The sequence below is a fragment of the Dicentrarchus labrax genome, unplaced genomic scaffold, assembly GCF_905237075.1.
Source record: "Dicentrarchus labrax unplaced genomic scaffold, dlabrax2021, whole genome shotgun sequence".
Taxonomy (NCBI): domain Eukaryota; kingdom Metazoa; phylum Chordata; class Actinopteri; family Moronidae; genus Dicentrarchus; species Dicentrarchus labrax.
Window position 1 is genome coordinate 11,873,678 of NW_026136721.1, and position 18,657 is coordinate 11,892,334.

Genomic DNA, 18,657 nt, shown 5'->3' on the forward strand with positions numbered 1-18,657 from the left:
AACTAATGCCATGCTGACTTCACAGAGTTGTCAGTCATCTCAAGGCTGTGTCTGACAAGCCAAGACTTTAAGGACTTTGTGAGCGGAAGTGAGGCCATGTTGCAATCTTCTGAGTTGAGAGCGATCAGGGGAAGCGGATGGCGGCATCATGGCAGATTATTTGATGAGTCATGAGGTGAAGGTTGGGGCTGGCCCGAATCTTGTTTCGTTAAACCCTATCAAACATTTGATGAATCGCAGTAGTGACCAAAGTCTGACAGACATCTGATTATATTATCCTGGTGCTGGTGAAAGTTTGGACACTCAATAGTTAGTTGCACAATTGGCCAGTCTGTTTGGTTTGGCTGGCTGAAGAATTTTGGGTGACCTTGAGACTGACGTGTCAAAATGAAACTCCATCGACTTTCTTCATTGAAGTCTGCTGACAGGTCTTGGAGAGCACTGCGACACATGAGAAAAAAGAAGTATGAAGCTTTTTTGACTAATTTTTTCAGTTTGCTGTCTTGATATTTTTAGTTACATATCAAAGCATTAGTTACCAATTACACAACGTATTGCCTTTGATTGTTTTTAAGGATGTCATTAAACTGTGTTTTTCTTTCTTTTCCCATCTCACTGTGTGTGCATCTGTTAATCTAGGCGGTGAACTGCTGCTGTACAATTTCCCTTACAGTGATCAATAAAGATGAGTTGAACTGAACTAATCTGAAGCACATATTTGAAGCCCCTGCACTTTGCTGCCTCACAACAATGTAACTTTCTCAAAAATCAATAGAAAGTAGAACGTGCGATAGATTTCATGAGTGTGCTACATGATCTCACCATACGCAGATGGATATGGAACCAATGGATGCATGAAACTGTGATAGAAATGCATTCACAAAGATAAAAAACTAAAACTGTTCAACATGGATTTGGAAATGTTGAAATATATATGATTAATAGCTGAGGAACTAAAAGAGCTTATCGGTGTGGTCCTTTAAATCAAAGAAGTGATGTGTTGAGGGACTGGCAGCTAAAATGTTCAGGTGTATATGTCTAACATTACGGCCTACTACTTAGCCTGATTAGATATTTTCATTAAAATAAAGTTGGATATAAAGGCCCGGATACTTGGAAGTGACTGTAATGAATATCAAACTTACTGTGCTTGATTTGAGTTAGGCTCAGTCATTACTACTTCTTACTATTGAGTCTGTTGTCAAAGCATTCACGTAATGTATTATCAATTTATAGCTCTGCTGTGAGAGGGCTTTGTCTTCATTTCTATTCAAAGTGTGCTTCTGTGTTCAGCAAGGCAAATACAGCCAAGCTGAGAGACTCTCTCCAGCCTCTCCTCATTTAGCTCTATACGACAAAGGGAGATGAGTTGCATTTTCAGGATGCATTCATTATTCCTCCTCTGTCTCTCTTTCTCCCTCTCTCTCTCTCACACACTCTCTGTCCTTGCTATTAAAATCTGTGGGTATTTTTGTTCCCATTAAATGAATTATACCCATTACTCTCTCTGACAACTCTGCATTGAGTGTGCGCGCCCCGATTTAACATTGTTCTAATTCCTCTCACTATTATTGCAATAAAACATTCATCATAATAATTAACCATTTTGACATCTAATTTAAGCTAATTAATTTGAGAGAAAGAATGCTTGTGTTATATGGAGCTCTGTGAATTGCTATGAAACTTCTGCTAATCAGGGTAACAGCAATGGACCTTGCTGCGTTGGGACTGTACAGAAACACACACGCGCGCGCACACACACACGTGTTACATGGGTCACCTGTCCATTAAAAGACAATGACAGTGATCCATCTTGATAACTGCTGTCATGGCTGATGCCAGTGAGGATAGCCAATGGTGGCCATTCTTCTGTGTGCCAACGTAATGATGGACACTTCACTGAAATACCCTTCTTAGATTGTTAGCACTGTAAACTATCTGGATAGAGGCAATCTAGCTTTTCAAAATCAGGCTATTGGTTTTCTCCTTATTGCTCTTGTGTTATGGACCCCTCTAGGCAGCACATTGATATACTATAATTTGCGTGTCTTTGTTCTCTGCATTTGGCTGAAAGCTTTTTTTTTTAGTTGAAGAGACATGCAAGTGCAAACAACAGAAGGCAGATATTGTTATTGGCACATTGTTTTCTTTATGATGAGGCAAACTCTTGCATAGAGTGCATTTTGAATTCACATATTGATTGTGCCTTTAAAACTCCAGCCCAGAAAATATATGGTTATTTTGCCAGCTTATTTGTTTGAAACAGGCACCTAGTGCAGTGATAAAGTACATTTTGATAAAGACATTTTAGGTATTTTAATATCTGTCTGTCTGTCTGTCTGTCTGTCTCATTTGAATTTAATTGAATTTGTTAGTGTTACCTAAATGAACTGCAATTCTGATTTATGAACATTTCATGCCAGTGAGTACACCAATATGCCTCTTTCTGCAGTTACATTAGGTAGGATCCCACTCTGGATACACATCTTCCACCGCAGTGACACCATTAGATGATATTTAATGTGTAATGTCTTCAGCAGTACACCGACAAGTATATTTATCATACATGCTAATAGAGTGTGGAAACACTCATTTTGTCTCACGTAGTACGGGTCATTAATTACACTGACTCCCAAAGTGATTTGTTAGCATGCTCTACGGAAGCGCACCAGTAATAAATACTTATGTCCCAGAGAGAACAGATTGTCAGGCTGCAAATATAAATTCATATTAAAGGTGTATGAGAGTGAGAGCTTGGGTGATTTTTTAGTTGTTTTTAATTTTTTTGTGACACCAGATTTAGTTGTTGAGGTTTCATAGCGTTACTGTTGGGCAGAAACCTTGAATGTCCAAAAGTGTTACTACTAAAAAAGAAGCCGGTATTGTTGATATATTGAAAATGACAAAATATGAAGATACAAGGTTTCCAACGACAGTGATGATAGGTGAAAAATATATAATTTATAACCATTCTGGCGGCACAGCCATTACCAAACTGAAGCGTGAAATATACACGCCAGTCGTGGCAAGTCACATTTGAACTCACCTAGGCACGGCAGTGCGTCTGGTTACACTTTCAAAGTAAAGCTAACTGAGGTTTGTTGGTCTGTTTGGTTAGGATTAGGATTAGGATTAGGATTAGGATCCACCACTGAAACATTTTAACAACTTTTGGAAGGACTGCTGTTAAATTGTGTATAGACATTTATGTTCCCTAGGATGAATCCCACTGACTTTGGTGATCCCCTGACTTTTCATTTAACACCGTCAGCAGGTCAAAGTTTTCACTTCTCCTGTGAAATATCTCCACATCTCCAAAATTGATTTCCATAAAAGTTGGTACAGACATCTCTGGTCCCCTATGGACGTATCATACTGACTTTCATGATCCCCTGCCTTCTCCCCTAGGGCCACCACAAGGTTTACATCTGTTGTTCTGACTTATATTGCAACAAGTATTTGATGGATTTCCATATAGTGAGGTTCTGCTGTGTTTTTCCTCAGAGATGGAGGGATTGCAAAAGCAGTGTTCATGTGCTTGAAATCCAGTTATGTGGAGTTTTTCCAAATTTGAATGTTTTTGTGTGTGTGTGTGTGTGTGTGTGTGTGTGTGTGTTTCTCAGATATTTGTCCTTCAAACCAGCAATGTATTAGAGTTTCTTTTACACTGTACTCTGCCTCTCACAAGTACTTCAAAACAATGACTTCACATCACATTTTTCATTCCATTTTTAAACTTTTTTTTCAAACCCATCACAAGCTGAGGAATTTATACAAATATGGAAAGATGGTTTAGAATTGATGGTGTCCTAAATGTAGTTTGTAGTTAGGAAAAGTGCAAACGTGTTTTCTGAAAACAGTTGTTATCATGGAGTACATCATCATAGATCAGAATGGTATTTTTTCATTTCTGGCATTGTTGTAGAATGGCTTAAATCTTGAAGAGAGGTTGAAGTCAGTTATCCTTACATCACATGATTTTTATATTGAGAATAAAAAACACTGCAAGCAAGGATTAATTTTCATTTGAAGGACATGCAGTTAAAAATTTTACCAAGAATAAAAACTTATTCTCCCTGGAAAAATGTAAAATCACTGAATGAAAAATATATAAATATGAAAAATATATAAATTAGTATAGCATAAATGGTGCTTGGTGCTTTTGTTTCCTCCTCTGATTTCCTTTTTTCCTTATGCTGAACCAGTCTTATTATCTAGGTTCACTCATGGGTTTGTTTTGACACCCCCCTCCTTCCCAGTTCTAAGTTCCCAGTTCTATTATTGTTTTTATTTCCTCTTGAGCATTGAAATATTTGTAGAAACTTTCTCCTCTTGTGTTTTCATTTGACGGAAGTCTCTTTGGACCAAATTAACAACTAAGCAGCTTGTTTTTGGTTTTTTTTGTTTTGTTTTTCTCAGAGATTTTTCATCATTCATCCATACTCCACAATTTAAAGGCACACCCTGCTGACTTTACATGCAAAGGTCAACTTACAGTTCTAATGTTTTCTGTGTTTTCAGCAGTGGTGTGCACCGGGGATGGAGGATTGCCACCCTTTTGCTCGAAGTGCCAAATTGCCTTTTTTAAAACCTTTATTTATTAGGCATATGTGTGTGTGTGTGTCCTCATGTGACATTTCCATGCTTAATTTTTTGCCTTAATATCACACCAGGTGGCTGAGGGGCACCTGGCGTGGTCCGACTAAGTACCCTGAAAGTGCTCTTTTCGTTGGCCCAAGTGCACCTCTTGTTAGTTCAAGTGCTGTTCTGGTGTGGTCAAAAAAAGTCCAACCCTTGACATAATCCTTCACAGATGAGAGGTGCCCTTTTTTTTTTTTTTTTCGGCCCTTGGAGAGTCTGCGCACACCATTGGGTCCCAGTCTATGACCTGTATTCATGCATTCCCATATAAAATTGAAAAATCATCCCAGCTGAATTCTTGCAGTCGTGACTAAACTAAAATTTACCACACATATCTCAGGAAAAATCGCTTATCATGTCTTTTTCTATGCAGTGTCCTGTTGCCATTTCCAGACATGCATAGCCATTAGTGCCAGGGAAATTGATGGGATGCACATGGGGGAGGGGAGGGGGTGCGTACACAGGTACGGAACGGCACAACGTTCAGGGCTCTGTCTGCCAGACTTCCGTGGCTAACTGCATTAGTTGTGCCTCAGTGACAGTTGGAGACCCCACAGAGGAAGAGACTTAGCCACATTGAGCCACCCAGGAGAGAGCAAGCAATCAGCGGTGTTTACTTCTTAACAAAGTTTGTTGGGAGACGAATCTGTGGAGTCATGGTTATTCTGAATATGTGTATACATATGTTTGCTTTTACAACAGCCTTGCCAGTGTCTCTGTGTGTGTCTGTGCAGGTGTACTCTTGGGAAGCGGCTGAGATGTGGGGACAGTTGAAATGGGGGTATTTCTAGAATGGATTTGTGGGAAAGCGTTGGCATACGTATGCGTGGATTTGAGTGTCTCGCTGTGAATGTTTTTCAGGGAGATGATTAAGGTTTATTAGTATGAGGCTGTACAGCCTTTCTACCTGATAGTCAGATGTCGCAGCGGCTGTTGCATGAAATTCATTGACTTTATAAGAAGGGCATGCTGGGTTTTGGCTGGCAGGGGGGCACCGACAGCTTTGTAAATGTTTGGGAGATAAAAGGCAGTGTGTCTGTGTGCTTGTGTGTCTGGCTGTGTGAAGAAATCTGTGTGTCTGGCTGGGGTGTAAACAATGGCTAAGGGAGTCTCAATAAAATGTCACCAGGTCGTTTGACCTTGTTTGACAAATTAAGGCGCAAATAAATAAATCGGCTTGGATTGCATCACCACAGGGGAGTAATGCGTAAGCACACACACAGACACACAAATGCACAAGTAAATACAGAATTCAGAGCGCTAGAATTTGTGGATAATGTGTCTAGGGTTAGTTTCAGACAGCTAGGTTGCGTTGAAATAATTTCATAAGTAACTTTATGAAAGGCCAAAATGAATCTGTTGGCGGTTATCCAGTTAATGTTCTCTCAGACGGGTCTGTACTTTGCCAAAGACTGTTCATTAGAAAAACACCAATCCACAGTCACAAGCAGACTGTTTTGTGCAGTTCAACGAGACCAACACAGTGATGAGTTTCCTTAAGTAAGGAAAGAGATCATGTGATTGTGTCCCTATAATCAGTAGAAAACAGTTGGGATCTCTCAGAATTTAAACCTTCAGCATTGCACTTCCAGGACTGGACGACTGGCAAGAAACAGATTTAAAAAAACGGTGGTCAATCTCAAAGCAGCAGAGCACAAGGTATTCTGACCTTTGATCCCTACTATTGGTCATCTTGTTTGCCATCTGGTAAATGGCAACATCTTTCATTCCCCTCACCCCCAGTTTTTGACAGTCTTTCTGTTAAAATTAACAAACAAACTCGAAGCCTTGCAGCCCATGCCGAAATAACCCTGATTACATCATCAAGGTTATTTTTCCAAAAAATGTTCTAAAACCTTTCCAAAAGCTCCAAAGCTTCCAAATGCAGAGTCACAGAAGATGTTATATTCTTCTTACCGGATATGTTCTTGATATATAAAATCAGTGGCATGTCCCTGCAACCTTTTTTTTTTTTTTTTTTTTTTACAGTTACCATACCAGAACTAATTGGATTTGTGTCCTGATTTAGTTTCAATAACGTACTGTACCCTGATTGGATAAAATCAAACTCTATCTATCTCCTAACTACTAACAAAATACCATATTTTCACAACTATTTCTATTTATCCAACACAGCCAGGTATAAATATATAAAGCTCCTAAATAGTCATACTGTATGAGGCCTCTAACACAGTGTCCGTCTTTGATTTGGTCTTTGTGTGCCACTGTACCCCTTGAAATTCCAACTGTCCTCTTTCAGGGTATTTCTAGCTTTAACTGTAAAATAATAACTATACTTGCCAGTCAAAAATGTAATTCCATTTCACCCTCAAACATAGTTTTAACTTAACCTTGACTTTAACACCCAGAACATTTTCTCAACAAATGCCTTAACTTTCTCTAGGAGAACATGAATTCATCATTCTGAAATAAATTTTGAAAGCACAGTAATGGCTGTCAAACAAGAATGAAGTCATTACTCTAAAAAACTCATTTTAGATGTTTTCGATGTGTTTGTCCACATGGGGATAATTTTGAGAGAGGTGAGCAGGACTGATTTAATTTTAGCCAAAACTTAAAGAGCTGTCTCATTTTACCCGTAGCATTTGAAATACACAGACAGTCCAGATGCTTCAGTCCCACAGTGCCCAACTTAGTGTGCAGCATGAATCTGTAACCAGATACTGAAAAAGAAATCCACTCTGCTAACCAGCTACACTCCGGTGCATTAGCTGTCTGTCAGCATTAGCCTGTTAGCCAAACTGTGCATGTTTACATAGGAAAAGTAAAATTAGCGCTGTGTTCATATACAGTTACACTTTAATGTATTAATTATGTACTAATGTGCAATATTAGTAGCCTGAATGAAAAGTGCAGCTTTGGAACACCACCAGTTTCATTAACCCATAATACAGGAATGTATAATATTTATGGTGAGCTTTTCCAAATAATTACACTTTACAGGACAAATACAATTCCAGATTGATGGATGAGTAAATTGAAAATTAGCCAATGATAGTTTTGATACTGAATGAATTGTTTAAATTGTTTATCAAGAAAACACACGCTGGTTCCACCTTCTCAAATGTGAAACTGTGTGAAAAACAAAAAAAAGCTAATGAACTTTTTCTTACCAAGTGATTAATCAAACAAAAGATGGACAGGTTAATTGATAACAAATGTAATCATTAGTCGTAATGCTTGTATAAAAAGTGAGTAAAGTCTGTATGGCTGTATTGCTTTATTTGTTTGTTTTTCTCAGCTATTGCCAGAGCCATCACACTTCCATGCACACTTTTGTTAACTTTTTTTCAGCTGTCGGTAGCTGGGAGGAGACACTGTCCATCAAAAACTGAGAATCCTTACTTATAATAGTCTTCTGAGTGCCAGTACAATACAGTAATTTCAGCCCGGCAAGACAGCACACTATGTCCTTACCCACACAAGCATAATAGAATGAAGGAAGACATAATTTACACCAAATTATCAGACCTATAATATATTGTAACTAGACAAACATGAACATGATGTTCATACACTAGACGTGTTTGAGATCAAGTATACTGAAAAACATATTAAGTGCATGGTAATCAAATAAAGAAACAATTCTGGCAATTGTAAATGACAGTGTTAAAGTCCTTTCAGCGTTGAATCATTTAAACTCTTTGAATATGTTGCAACATTCAGCTGGAAGGATGCCGTTGAAGTTGACAACACTGCGCAGGAAAACCTGCTTGCAAAATTAACTATCTCACAAATAATGTACTGACACGAAACAGGCAGCTAACTGCCAAACCTAAAATTAGTTTAAAATTGATTGGATGTTATAATTACTTCAGGTTCAGGACTTTAGAGAGACTTTAGATGCTTGAGTAAAAGTGAGTGGAGGAGTACGGCTACCATAATTTGTACCATCTGCGGAATAGCGGCCTCTTTGAAAACTACAGTGTAAATTATGCACAATCCTCTACTCATCTTTCAAGTTCATGGAGAAATATGCTCAACTACAGACACACACACACACGCACAAGCCCCTTTCCTCTTTCCCAGAGCTTCTCTTCCTTTATCTAATCTGTGTTTTATTGAATATGGTAATTATAATGAAAGGCCTATCTTGCACTTGGTTTAATTTGTTTTTGTGCCTTTTTTCTGCTCTCTTGCTCTCTCCCTCTCTCCCTCTGTTGTGTGTGTGTGCGCGCTTGTGCGTGAGCGAGACACGGCATGTGTGCTAATGAGCATGTGTGTGTTTGTGTATGAGACAGTAGTCCCCGCTCTGACACACTGCGTTACAGTGGGACCTTTGTAATGGGGAAATAAGACATGGCTGCTGATGTCACTGAGGTTTAACTGTGGCTCGAGGGAAGATGCACACATGCACACGCACACGCACATGCACGCACACACACACACACACACACAGCATGCAGACAACCCAAGACATCAACAAAATTCTTCCAGCATCAGGCCTATGGGGGGTTCAGGGGATTAAATACAACATGTAACCTTGGAGACCCGCCTCTGGTTGGCTGAAACATTTTCGCTCTCGGTGCTCCTGTGGGGTTGTTTGTGTTCTCGTGTTTTGTCGATAAAACCTCGAATGCTTGATTATGCTTAAAAGGCTGAACCGTGCAGCGCCAATTCTGCCGCACAGGTAAGGACACATTTGACGTGCCTTGTTCTTTTATTCTCTCTCCCCCTTAGTCACTCATCAGGACCTCAAAGGCGGAGTGAAATTAAACAGAGAGAGGTAAAAGGGAAAAGGTTGTCGGTTTCTTTTCAACTCAGTACCAAAACAGATTCTGTGCTCAGAAAAAAAATAAAACAGACAAAGTCACACAAAAAAAAAAATTGCTCCTAGAGCCCATTTTCTCTCACTTTCACAGGCATACCAAGAGAATCAATTCCTCCTTTCTGGCCTTTATTTTTGTACCAACCCATGATTCTAATAAAAACAACCTATCTTCAAAGAGCTTCTTCGAGATCCAGACACTGCCAAGACTGTAGCCTTTTCACCCTATTCCTGGTTGCTATATATTTTAAGTGGCAATACAGTGAGAGGACACAGCGGGAGATGTATAGTTACTGCAATGGGGAGTCTTTTGATATAATGACTCCATTTGACTGGGGTCTGGGGAGCCTTGTTTGAAAGCATTATCTTTAATGTGGAGCTGCTTCCATTCACTCCATCATCTCTGATGCTAGTCAGTGTTAATAAGTGGGAGAAAGTTATCATTTTTCACAGCGTTTACTGTTACTGCAAGTCACACTGAACGGTTGTGAATATGAAACCTGTGTATTGTGTGATTTTGTGTGTGTGTGTGCTTGTGTGTGTGTGAGAGATAGAGGGAGTAAAAGAATGTGCCTGCAATATAATATAGCGCTAGATGGCCATAGCCTTCAGTATGAAATTACTGGTTCTGTACTGTAGATGAAAAACTGCACGATGCTTTCTCTGAACTAAACCAAGCAGTTGAGTATGCGTGTGCACACACACACACACACACACACACACACACACACACACACACACACACACACACACACACACACACGTACACACACACACGTGCACACACAGTGTCTTACTGAATAAATACTCCATTTGAGACCTCTTAGAGATGTGATTTATTCATCTTGCATGTACTTTAGTATTTGTGTGTGTATAATAAAAACAACCGGTGAGTTTTGTTTTTAATCACTTCGATGCAAGTCATGGTGGACATCAACCGATTAATCACATAGCACCAGGGTTTGTGTGCAAGTGTGTATTTGAGATAGAAAGTATTTTAACTGCCAGAACCTGCCCACCACTGCTACTAGCAGCGGCATTCTACTTTTTTGCTTTGCAGATGCATACACAATGATGTAATGGCATGCAACAGATTTGTGTGTGTGCTCTTTACATTTTCTGCAAGCATGTTTACTTTTTGTTTGTTTCCAGTGTCATTTTCCGATCACATGTGCAGCATCACTTGCCGACCGAGGACGTGCCCTGTCTTTTCTCTCTCTAGGGCAGATGTGGCTTGTTTGCTCTTGTCTCCACATGCAATGCGGGATGAATCTGCCACACAGGTGTCACACAAGGGGTTTCCCATTGTGACTGACAGCATGTTCCTCCCTCCACTGCTACCGCCTCGCTCTTCTTTCATGTATACATTTTTCAGTAGATGCACCTTGCCTTTGTAAACTAATATCCTCCTTTTCTTTCAGAGAGTTGTCAAAGACAAATTTATTCCCTCCCCAACATAATTGCTGAGTAAACAACACCTGAACGAATGTTTCACTGAACAAAAACCCAGCTTTGATCTCCCATTGGCATTTGTTAACATTTCAGTGCTCATCAGAAAATAAAAACTATATGCGCGTTTGCTCCCTCTCTATTACCCCCCTGCAAGCTCTATTCCATCATAGGCCCTTTGACGATCAGGGGTGGAAGTAAGTGATTACAACCCCTGACGTTACTGTAGTTAAGTATTTTTTCAAGCATGTAATTTTACTTTTACTTAAGCTACTTCGCTACTTTTAAAATCATATTTTGCTTCACTGATTTCGATCCAAACCTTTCATCTGCATTTTTGTAGCCAATTGGCAGGAACACACAGAGTACCCAGAAGCACCCAGGAGCGTCGCCTGCTTCCCATGTCAATCAATTAGGCTGTTCAGACAGAGCAGAGATCTTTTCAGTGTCTGGCACGAAAACACACTGTGGGCCACTGAAAACCATAGAACAAAAAACGCTGCAGTAAGCACAGGTTTGGAGAGGTGATCACACTGATCCAAACTGCACAGGAGTTGGGAGGAACTTGGGGACTGAAGATAAGGAAAAACAGTAATATATATTCTAGTGAAGGGGACTAATTAGACACTGGTGAACACAATCAACATGGGGCAAACTATCAGAACGCACAATGGCAGGAAGTGACGTAGAACAATGCACAAGAGGAGTAAAACTACAAAATAAAACAGGAAATAACCAACAAAACCATAATGGAGACCGAGGGCTGAAGTTGCTGCGCTATTGATGCGGTGCTTTCAACATGCCATCTGCGGAGACATGCTTCAATACTCCAGGAAGTCATTGCTGTTGTTATCAAAAAAAGTTGTTGCAGAATTGCTGATTGTTGTTTTTTATGTACAAATTAAGATAAAATGTGTTCATATGAGCTTTAGAGGTTAGTTTTCTTTTTAATATAGAACAGTCAGGCTATGTGTTCCCTCAGCTTCAAGTCTTTATGCTAAGTTATGCTAATCGCTTCCTGGCTTCAGCTGTACTCATCTATCTTTATAAGTAGTAGTCTGGGTAACATAGACAGACGCCAAACGTTCAACACTGAGACAGAAAAACGTCACTTCCAGGCCAAACAAGGGTCTCCAATAAGCCGCAACGAGCTGCATTGTAGAGAACTCTGCATTCTTTTTAAATAAATGTAAGTCAGTAGGCGGCATCAGATGTTTTCTACATCCATGCTTTCATTGTAGTGGCTCATGTGACCATGCCCTCAATATGACATGATCGGCAAAATGTGCAACAACATGACATTTAAATGAACAGTTAAAAGTGAGCATAAAATAACTTTCTTTTATTGTAATGTTCTCAGTTAAGCAGCTTCAGTGCTGCAGTATATTGTCTTCTTATTATTATGTGTTATATGGTGTTCACATAAAGACTTTGATCAGCTTTAGACATATATTTTGGTTTTGGGTTACATCAGTTTTGACAGGGCCATATCATCAATAGCACAGGTCTGTTTTTGATGAAGTTGCAGAACAAAGTTCAGAGTCAGAGCGTACGTTTTCTTTGATCTTGTCAGCATATCACGCTGATGATGAAGGGGTTGTGAGCCCGCTGGTTAGATAGTAATGAATCCCAGTCTCAGTTATCAGAAAAACAGCAGTATCATGGGTAGTTCATGTATGGTTTATAAACAGTGCTTATACAAAATTGCAAATATGTGCAGTTTTTGTAAAAAAATTAAAGGAATGGTTGGACAAGATGATACTGCTCCCATGTCTGTAGATTAAATGTGAAGTTAGTCAGCAGGTGATTTGCTTAGCTTAGCATAAAGACTCGAAGAAGGGGGAAACAGCCTGTCAGAAGTAAAAAAAAAAACATTTTAAAAAAGATACGAGTTACATGTTGGAACTTCTTGGCGACCAGCTGCTGGATGCAGTGACTGAGATAAGAGATAGTTCTAGCGTGTAACTCCCTCTAAAACCACAGTTGCTGCCTGTACATTTTGGTTTGTGAACAAAGGACTGTGACACTTTGTTCGGGACGGTGTCTCTGTCTGATCATACACTAATGAAAACGTTATGCATACCATATTCCATTTCTGACAATAGATCTGCCTAAATGTTACACCCGGGAAGATATAACTTGCTAATTCTTAATATTTAGAGGTGCTGGTAGACAGATTATTCACCTTTGGACAGAGCCAAGCCATCACTCTGCTTCCAGTCTTTATACTAAGCTAAGCTAAATGAGAGTGGTTTTGATCTCCTCATCTACCTTTCACCATAAGTGGATTTCCTTAAATTTTGAACTATTCTTTTTAACCTGAAATGAGAGTGAGGTTATGACCCTTGGGAAAATAGATCGAAACATTACAGGTGCAGTTTTTAAATATATCATAATATTTTTATATCATAAACGTGTTTACTGCCTATTTTTAACTCAATGATGTGTTTTTTTTTTGTCCCTGGAGCTCTCCTGCGACAATAGAAACTTGGGTTGAAAGTTTCCTCTGATGTTTTTCCATTTATTGCAATCAACATAAAATATTTTTGAGGGAAACTTGTTTTTCTAGTGTTTTTCATACTCATGTAAATGCAGGCCCGTTGTCAGAAGGGGGGGCAGGCACACCAGAAATCCGTGCACTGATTTGCTGTAAAATAGACAAATGTCACTCATCTCAGCTACAATTATTAGTTCAGTCTAAGTCCTTTGGGCCTGTTAAGGTGAAACCTTAACATTGTGTGTAATGTCAAAATATGGAAGTGTTGCACAACATGTGCACAGGTTGGCAGGTGTGAACTGGTACACATACACAGCATCTGTGTGTGTGTATGAGCATGTGTGTCTGGAGGCTTCTGTCCTCTCTTGCCCGTCTCCCCAGGCAGAAGACCCCTGTCTCGCCTGCCATTTCTCAGCCTGACAGCTGAGAGCTAGACAGCGGAACGGGAGAGGAAGGAAGGAAGGAAGGAGGGAGGGAGGGAGGAAGAGGAGAGGCAGGGCAGGGAAAAACACGAGAGAGGGAAAAAAAAGGTATTCATACAGAGGGAGTGGCTATTGCTAGATCGTGCCCTCCCCATCTCCCCCTCTTTGGGGACCAGGTGTTCTCCTTCTGAGGGGGCATGACTGGAAAGAAAAAAAACCTGCCCTCATGTTTCACTTGGCATCTCTGCACCTGCATCTGCAGGGTTGGGAGGTTGGGAGGGGGCAGAGACAAGGCGTCAGATAAGGTTGGTCTCTAGAGGCTACTAGCTTTGTTGTTACACCACCCTACAGCAGACCTCTATGCCCCCACCAACACCCTCTCCCTCTGCCTGACACATCTCCTTGAAATGAGTGCCAGGCTTTAAGTCAGCAACTGAAGCGTTTCTCTTTCCTCCAACCAAACTCTTTCTCTGTTTCTTTTTCCAGCTGGTCAGGTATTTTCTGTTCAGCTTTTACTGTTACTGTTCTTAGCTGTTTTTGTGACAGCTGGGAACGAGGCAGGCGTTCTCTCGTATTTACCTACGATTGCATACTTTCTACTGGTTTTGTCTTATTATGCAGCGTTGTGATCGGCAGTCAAGTCGCAAACCTCACTTTTTTTTTAACAACCTTTGAAATTGAATTTGTTTTCCCCGGCATCCATGAAGGCTGTTTTCTTGTTCCACTATCATACCAGCATTAACCCAGCCCTCTTTCTTTTTTTTTTTTTTTTTTTTTTTTTTTGCTTTTCGTGCAGGCATAGCTCTCAGTGGTGTTTGTTCTTTTATAGTAGTCATCCTAGCTCTGCGGTTAGCCTGTTTGTCTCTGTCAGGCATGTTGCATTAGCCTATAGCGCTGGAGGCTGAGGTCTGTCCTCCACTGGGTTGTTCCCCCCTTGAGGTCAGGGCGTGAGTCAGAGGCCTGATTCCGTCACCCCAGGTTACCAACTCACTACTTCCTGTCCAGAATATTGAATGAGAGGGGATGGTGGCTGTAGGCAGGACGTTTCAGGCCCTGTGAGTGTGTGCGTGGTGTTATTGAAAAAGCAGAGTAATTGTGATCCAAGCCAAAAATCTATAGTTTTTTGCCCGGGTTTTGACAGAGCCCAGAAGGGCGACATATCTCGTCTTTGTATGCAGAATGTCATTTTACATACAGTATGCGATTCTACTGTCTACTGACATTTATCTTCATATCAAAACAACTTACATTCTGTTGTGGCAGCACATTATCTTCAGTTACTAAAAAAAAAAAATGTAGGCCTTGGACAAAACAGAAATCAATCTTAAAGCATTCATATTTTATATGTTTTGATATATGAATATTTGGAGACTTGAGGGGCAGACGCACATTATCACATCAACACAAGTTATGTAAGCATGAAAAGGTCCTTAGCTGTTCAATGCACCACCCTGTTCACAAGCTAGTCTGTTTGGTTTTGGGCAGGTAGCATACAATTAATTTGTCAGAGCTTTTGCTGCTGCAAACAGCTGGAAATGAGGCTGATGAGCGCCAAGAAAGTAAACCAAAACAGTTAGCTAAAAGATGCTAAAACATAGAACTGAAGAGAACTGCAGAGTAGAGTGATAATTCATCATTAAGAAAGACACCTTTCTTATTACACAGTCATCTTTAATTTAATTGGTAATAGAAAAACATTGATTAGTGCAGCTTTAAAATTGACATCAAGGCGAAATTCAAAACTTACTGTAGTTATTAGTTTTATGCACAGTGTTGTTACTGCTCAGACAAGTTTGGACCAAATATGTGAAGACAGACTGTGGCTTCAGTGGTTTGGTCATCTTAGGAAACAAACAAACCAAGAAGTACCTGACTCTGATTCATTCCTGGGAGCAGATAAGAAAAACAGAGATGAAGGTAATTTTGGCCTGGATGGCTTTCTGGTGCAATCTGTCCATGGTGTTGTGGAGTTATCAGACTGTAAAAAAAAAAAAACTGCTGTCAACAGCATCTTCAATAAGACCTGAGAAAAAACTGTAGACAACCTGCATAAGAGTGCATTTCAGACCACAGATTAATTAGATTTTTTTTTTTATCAACAATGTAATTTAAAATATTTTATTCCGACTTTAAATACATTCACATTCAGAGAATTTATTTCTGGAAGTGATCTAATCAAAAAAAATTATATTTGCGCTAACGATGCGACATTATGCATTCAAATGACTGTTTAGCAACCAACACTTATTTTTATTTTATTGTCTTTTTGTATATCTGTTGAGAGGTGTGATACCAATATATTTCCAATGCTGTGTGGAGTGGAAAGATTTCAGTAAACTGAACTGAAACTGAATCATGCTGGTAAGCCATTGCTTTCCTGAAACATCCTGACATCGTGACATAAACCAGACAACTATTTGGCCCGAGTGGCAAACACAATGTTAAACCTGACTTACCTGAGGTGAAATGAATAAAATGAACAGTTGCTGGATGGAGTTTGGCAGGTGGAAAGATAGCAGGCATTCCGTTAAATGCTCACAAAGTACATCCAGGTCAACGGGGCAGCGAGGCTACGTCTCAGGTCAGTAGGTTGTTGCAGACCTAGCCAGCCAGCTGATAAGGAAAGAGATGGGAGGAGAAATGGGCATCGGAGCACACACTGTAATAGCTGTCTGGTCTTGCCTGATGAGGTGGCTGGGGAATAGAGCCCAAGGATGCCCGAGTGTGTGTGTGTGTGTGAAATTGCGTGTGTGTTGACTGATGGGGTGGTGATGGATAAGAAAGCAAAGGTGGAAGGAAAGCAGTATGTGCATCCAGTTCGTACATGTGTGTCTGCATGAGCGTGCCATGTAGTGCATGTGTGAATAGCAGGGTGTGTATGTCTGATGAGGTGGCTGTGGTGAAAGGTGATAGGGCCGGGCTGTGTAAATGATGGCTGATGGGGTCTCTTGAAAGTCTATTTAGCCAGAGTAATGAAGTGCGTCTGCCAGGGGAAGAATATGAAGGACAGGCTCTGAGGCTCAGACAGACAGCCAGGTCACCTCACTCAACCTTGTATGGAGAGAAGAGGAGAGATGGACAAGATGATTCAGTTGTAATGACTCTTATTCTCTCTGTCTGCCATGGAGGCGCCTTAAAGGACAACCAGATCAGGTGAACTCACAGCCATTGATAGAATGTCAGTCTCTACTCACAGGTCATCTGGCTTGCCTGGTGAAGACAAGATGTTTGTCTGTACTTTCTTTCCATTTATAATAGCACTAGAGCTGGATATCAAACAAAGCATGATTCATTCTTGATCATTCATGGTCAACAACTGCAGTTTTACTCAGAATAAAGTTAGTAACTGGACCTTGACTTAAGAATGTTGTTGTTGTTTTTTTTATCATCTAATCATCAATTACTAACTTAAATGTGTCTGTAGCATTGTAAACTGTGTATCTGACGTTGACATTGAATGCTTGGGAAGAATCTTAGACTTGTTTGTTTATTATTTGACCGAATATTTCCTCAGCTAAATCAGGAAACATTTCAAATTTTAAACTATATTTTCTTTTGGCAAAGTGGTAGTTTGTCAGTAAATAAAGTACTTTATTAGTGATGCAGTTTGACATATTTTGTTAAATATATATATTTTTTTAAATATGTTTATACAGTATTCTATGTAATAATGTATCAGAAGAATATTTACTGGCACCAATATAAAAACATATACTGACACATTTTACACATTTTAAATTATTTCAGTCGACTACTTGCTCAACCTTTGTCATTACATTACAGCATATAAAGCAGGCAGTATTGAGGGTGTAACATATTGGTAACAATATGATAATACTAGGGTAATACTGTGGTGAAATCTTGGTAATATTAGGGTTTACAGAAAGATTATTTTGTAGTACAGAAAAAAAGTACTACTACTGTCAATTTTTGTGTGTTCACTATGAATGCCTTTTCAAATTAATTATTATTAGGCTTTTGCCTTCAAGCGTGGCGGTTCAGAAAGGCTGTCAACTTAACCGACGTCACTGGAAGACAAATCGTACAATCCAGTTCATTTTGAGCACACCACAGCCTTTAGACTCGTTTTCTTGAATTCAGGACTCTTTTCTAACCTTAAATTGTATTTTATTCAGGCTAAGTTCTTTTACGTTGATGCACTATCTGGTTTGAAAGGTTTTGTTAAGTGTAAAAGAAAATTAGTTTGCTATTAATACCGAAAGTCACATATCATTAGCACCAAGAAATGTCAAGCGATAACAAGCCCTTGGTTGCCTGTTACATGACATTCCCAGTTCTTAGTAAAGGTAATTAACTATTCTAATAGGGCAATCATCAATCAAAACAGTGTCACACTGGGGAAAGGTAAACCATTACAGTAATAACACGGGAATAGCAGGGTAACAATAAGATAATTTGCTCACTGTAATTAGGTTTTGTCAGGGTAATTCTGTCAGTAATAATCGGCAAATATCACTGTAAAATCTTAATAGAGTAATAATGATGTCTGAGGAATACCACAGCTTTACCCCGTTGTTACCAAACTAAACCAAGCTGTGACTTCTTGCTTTTTTAAATTTTTTCTTTCCCCATTTTCCACTCTCAGACATAAATATACGCTGGATTGTTTCTGGGTGAGATTTTAATCAGAACCCCAAAGGCTGTTCATTCCTGAAGGCAACCACCAGATCAGAACATGCGCTGGTCACATGTATCCCTGCTAGTTAAAAAAAACTCACAGAAAATAATCTTGTGATCGACACAAACAGATCGTCTCTGTTTTTAGGCTGTCAAGTGATGGACTGCTGCGTCTCCCCTCATGACCCCAGACTTCATTGGCCACTGTAGATCCAGACTCC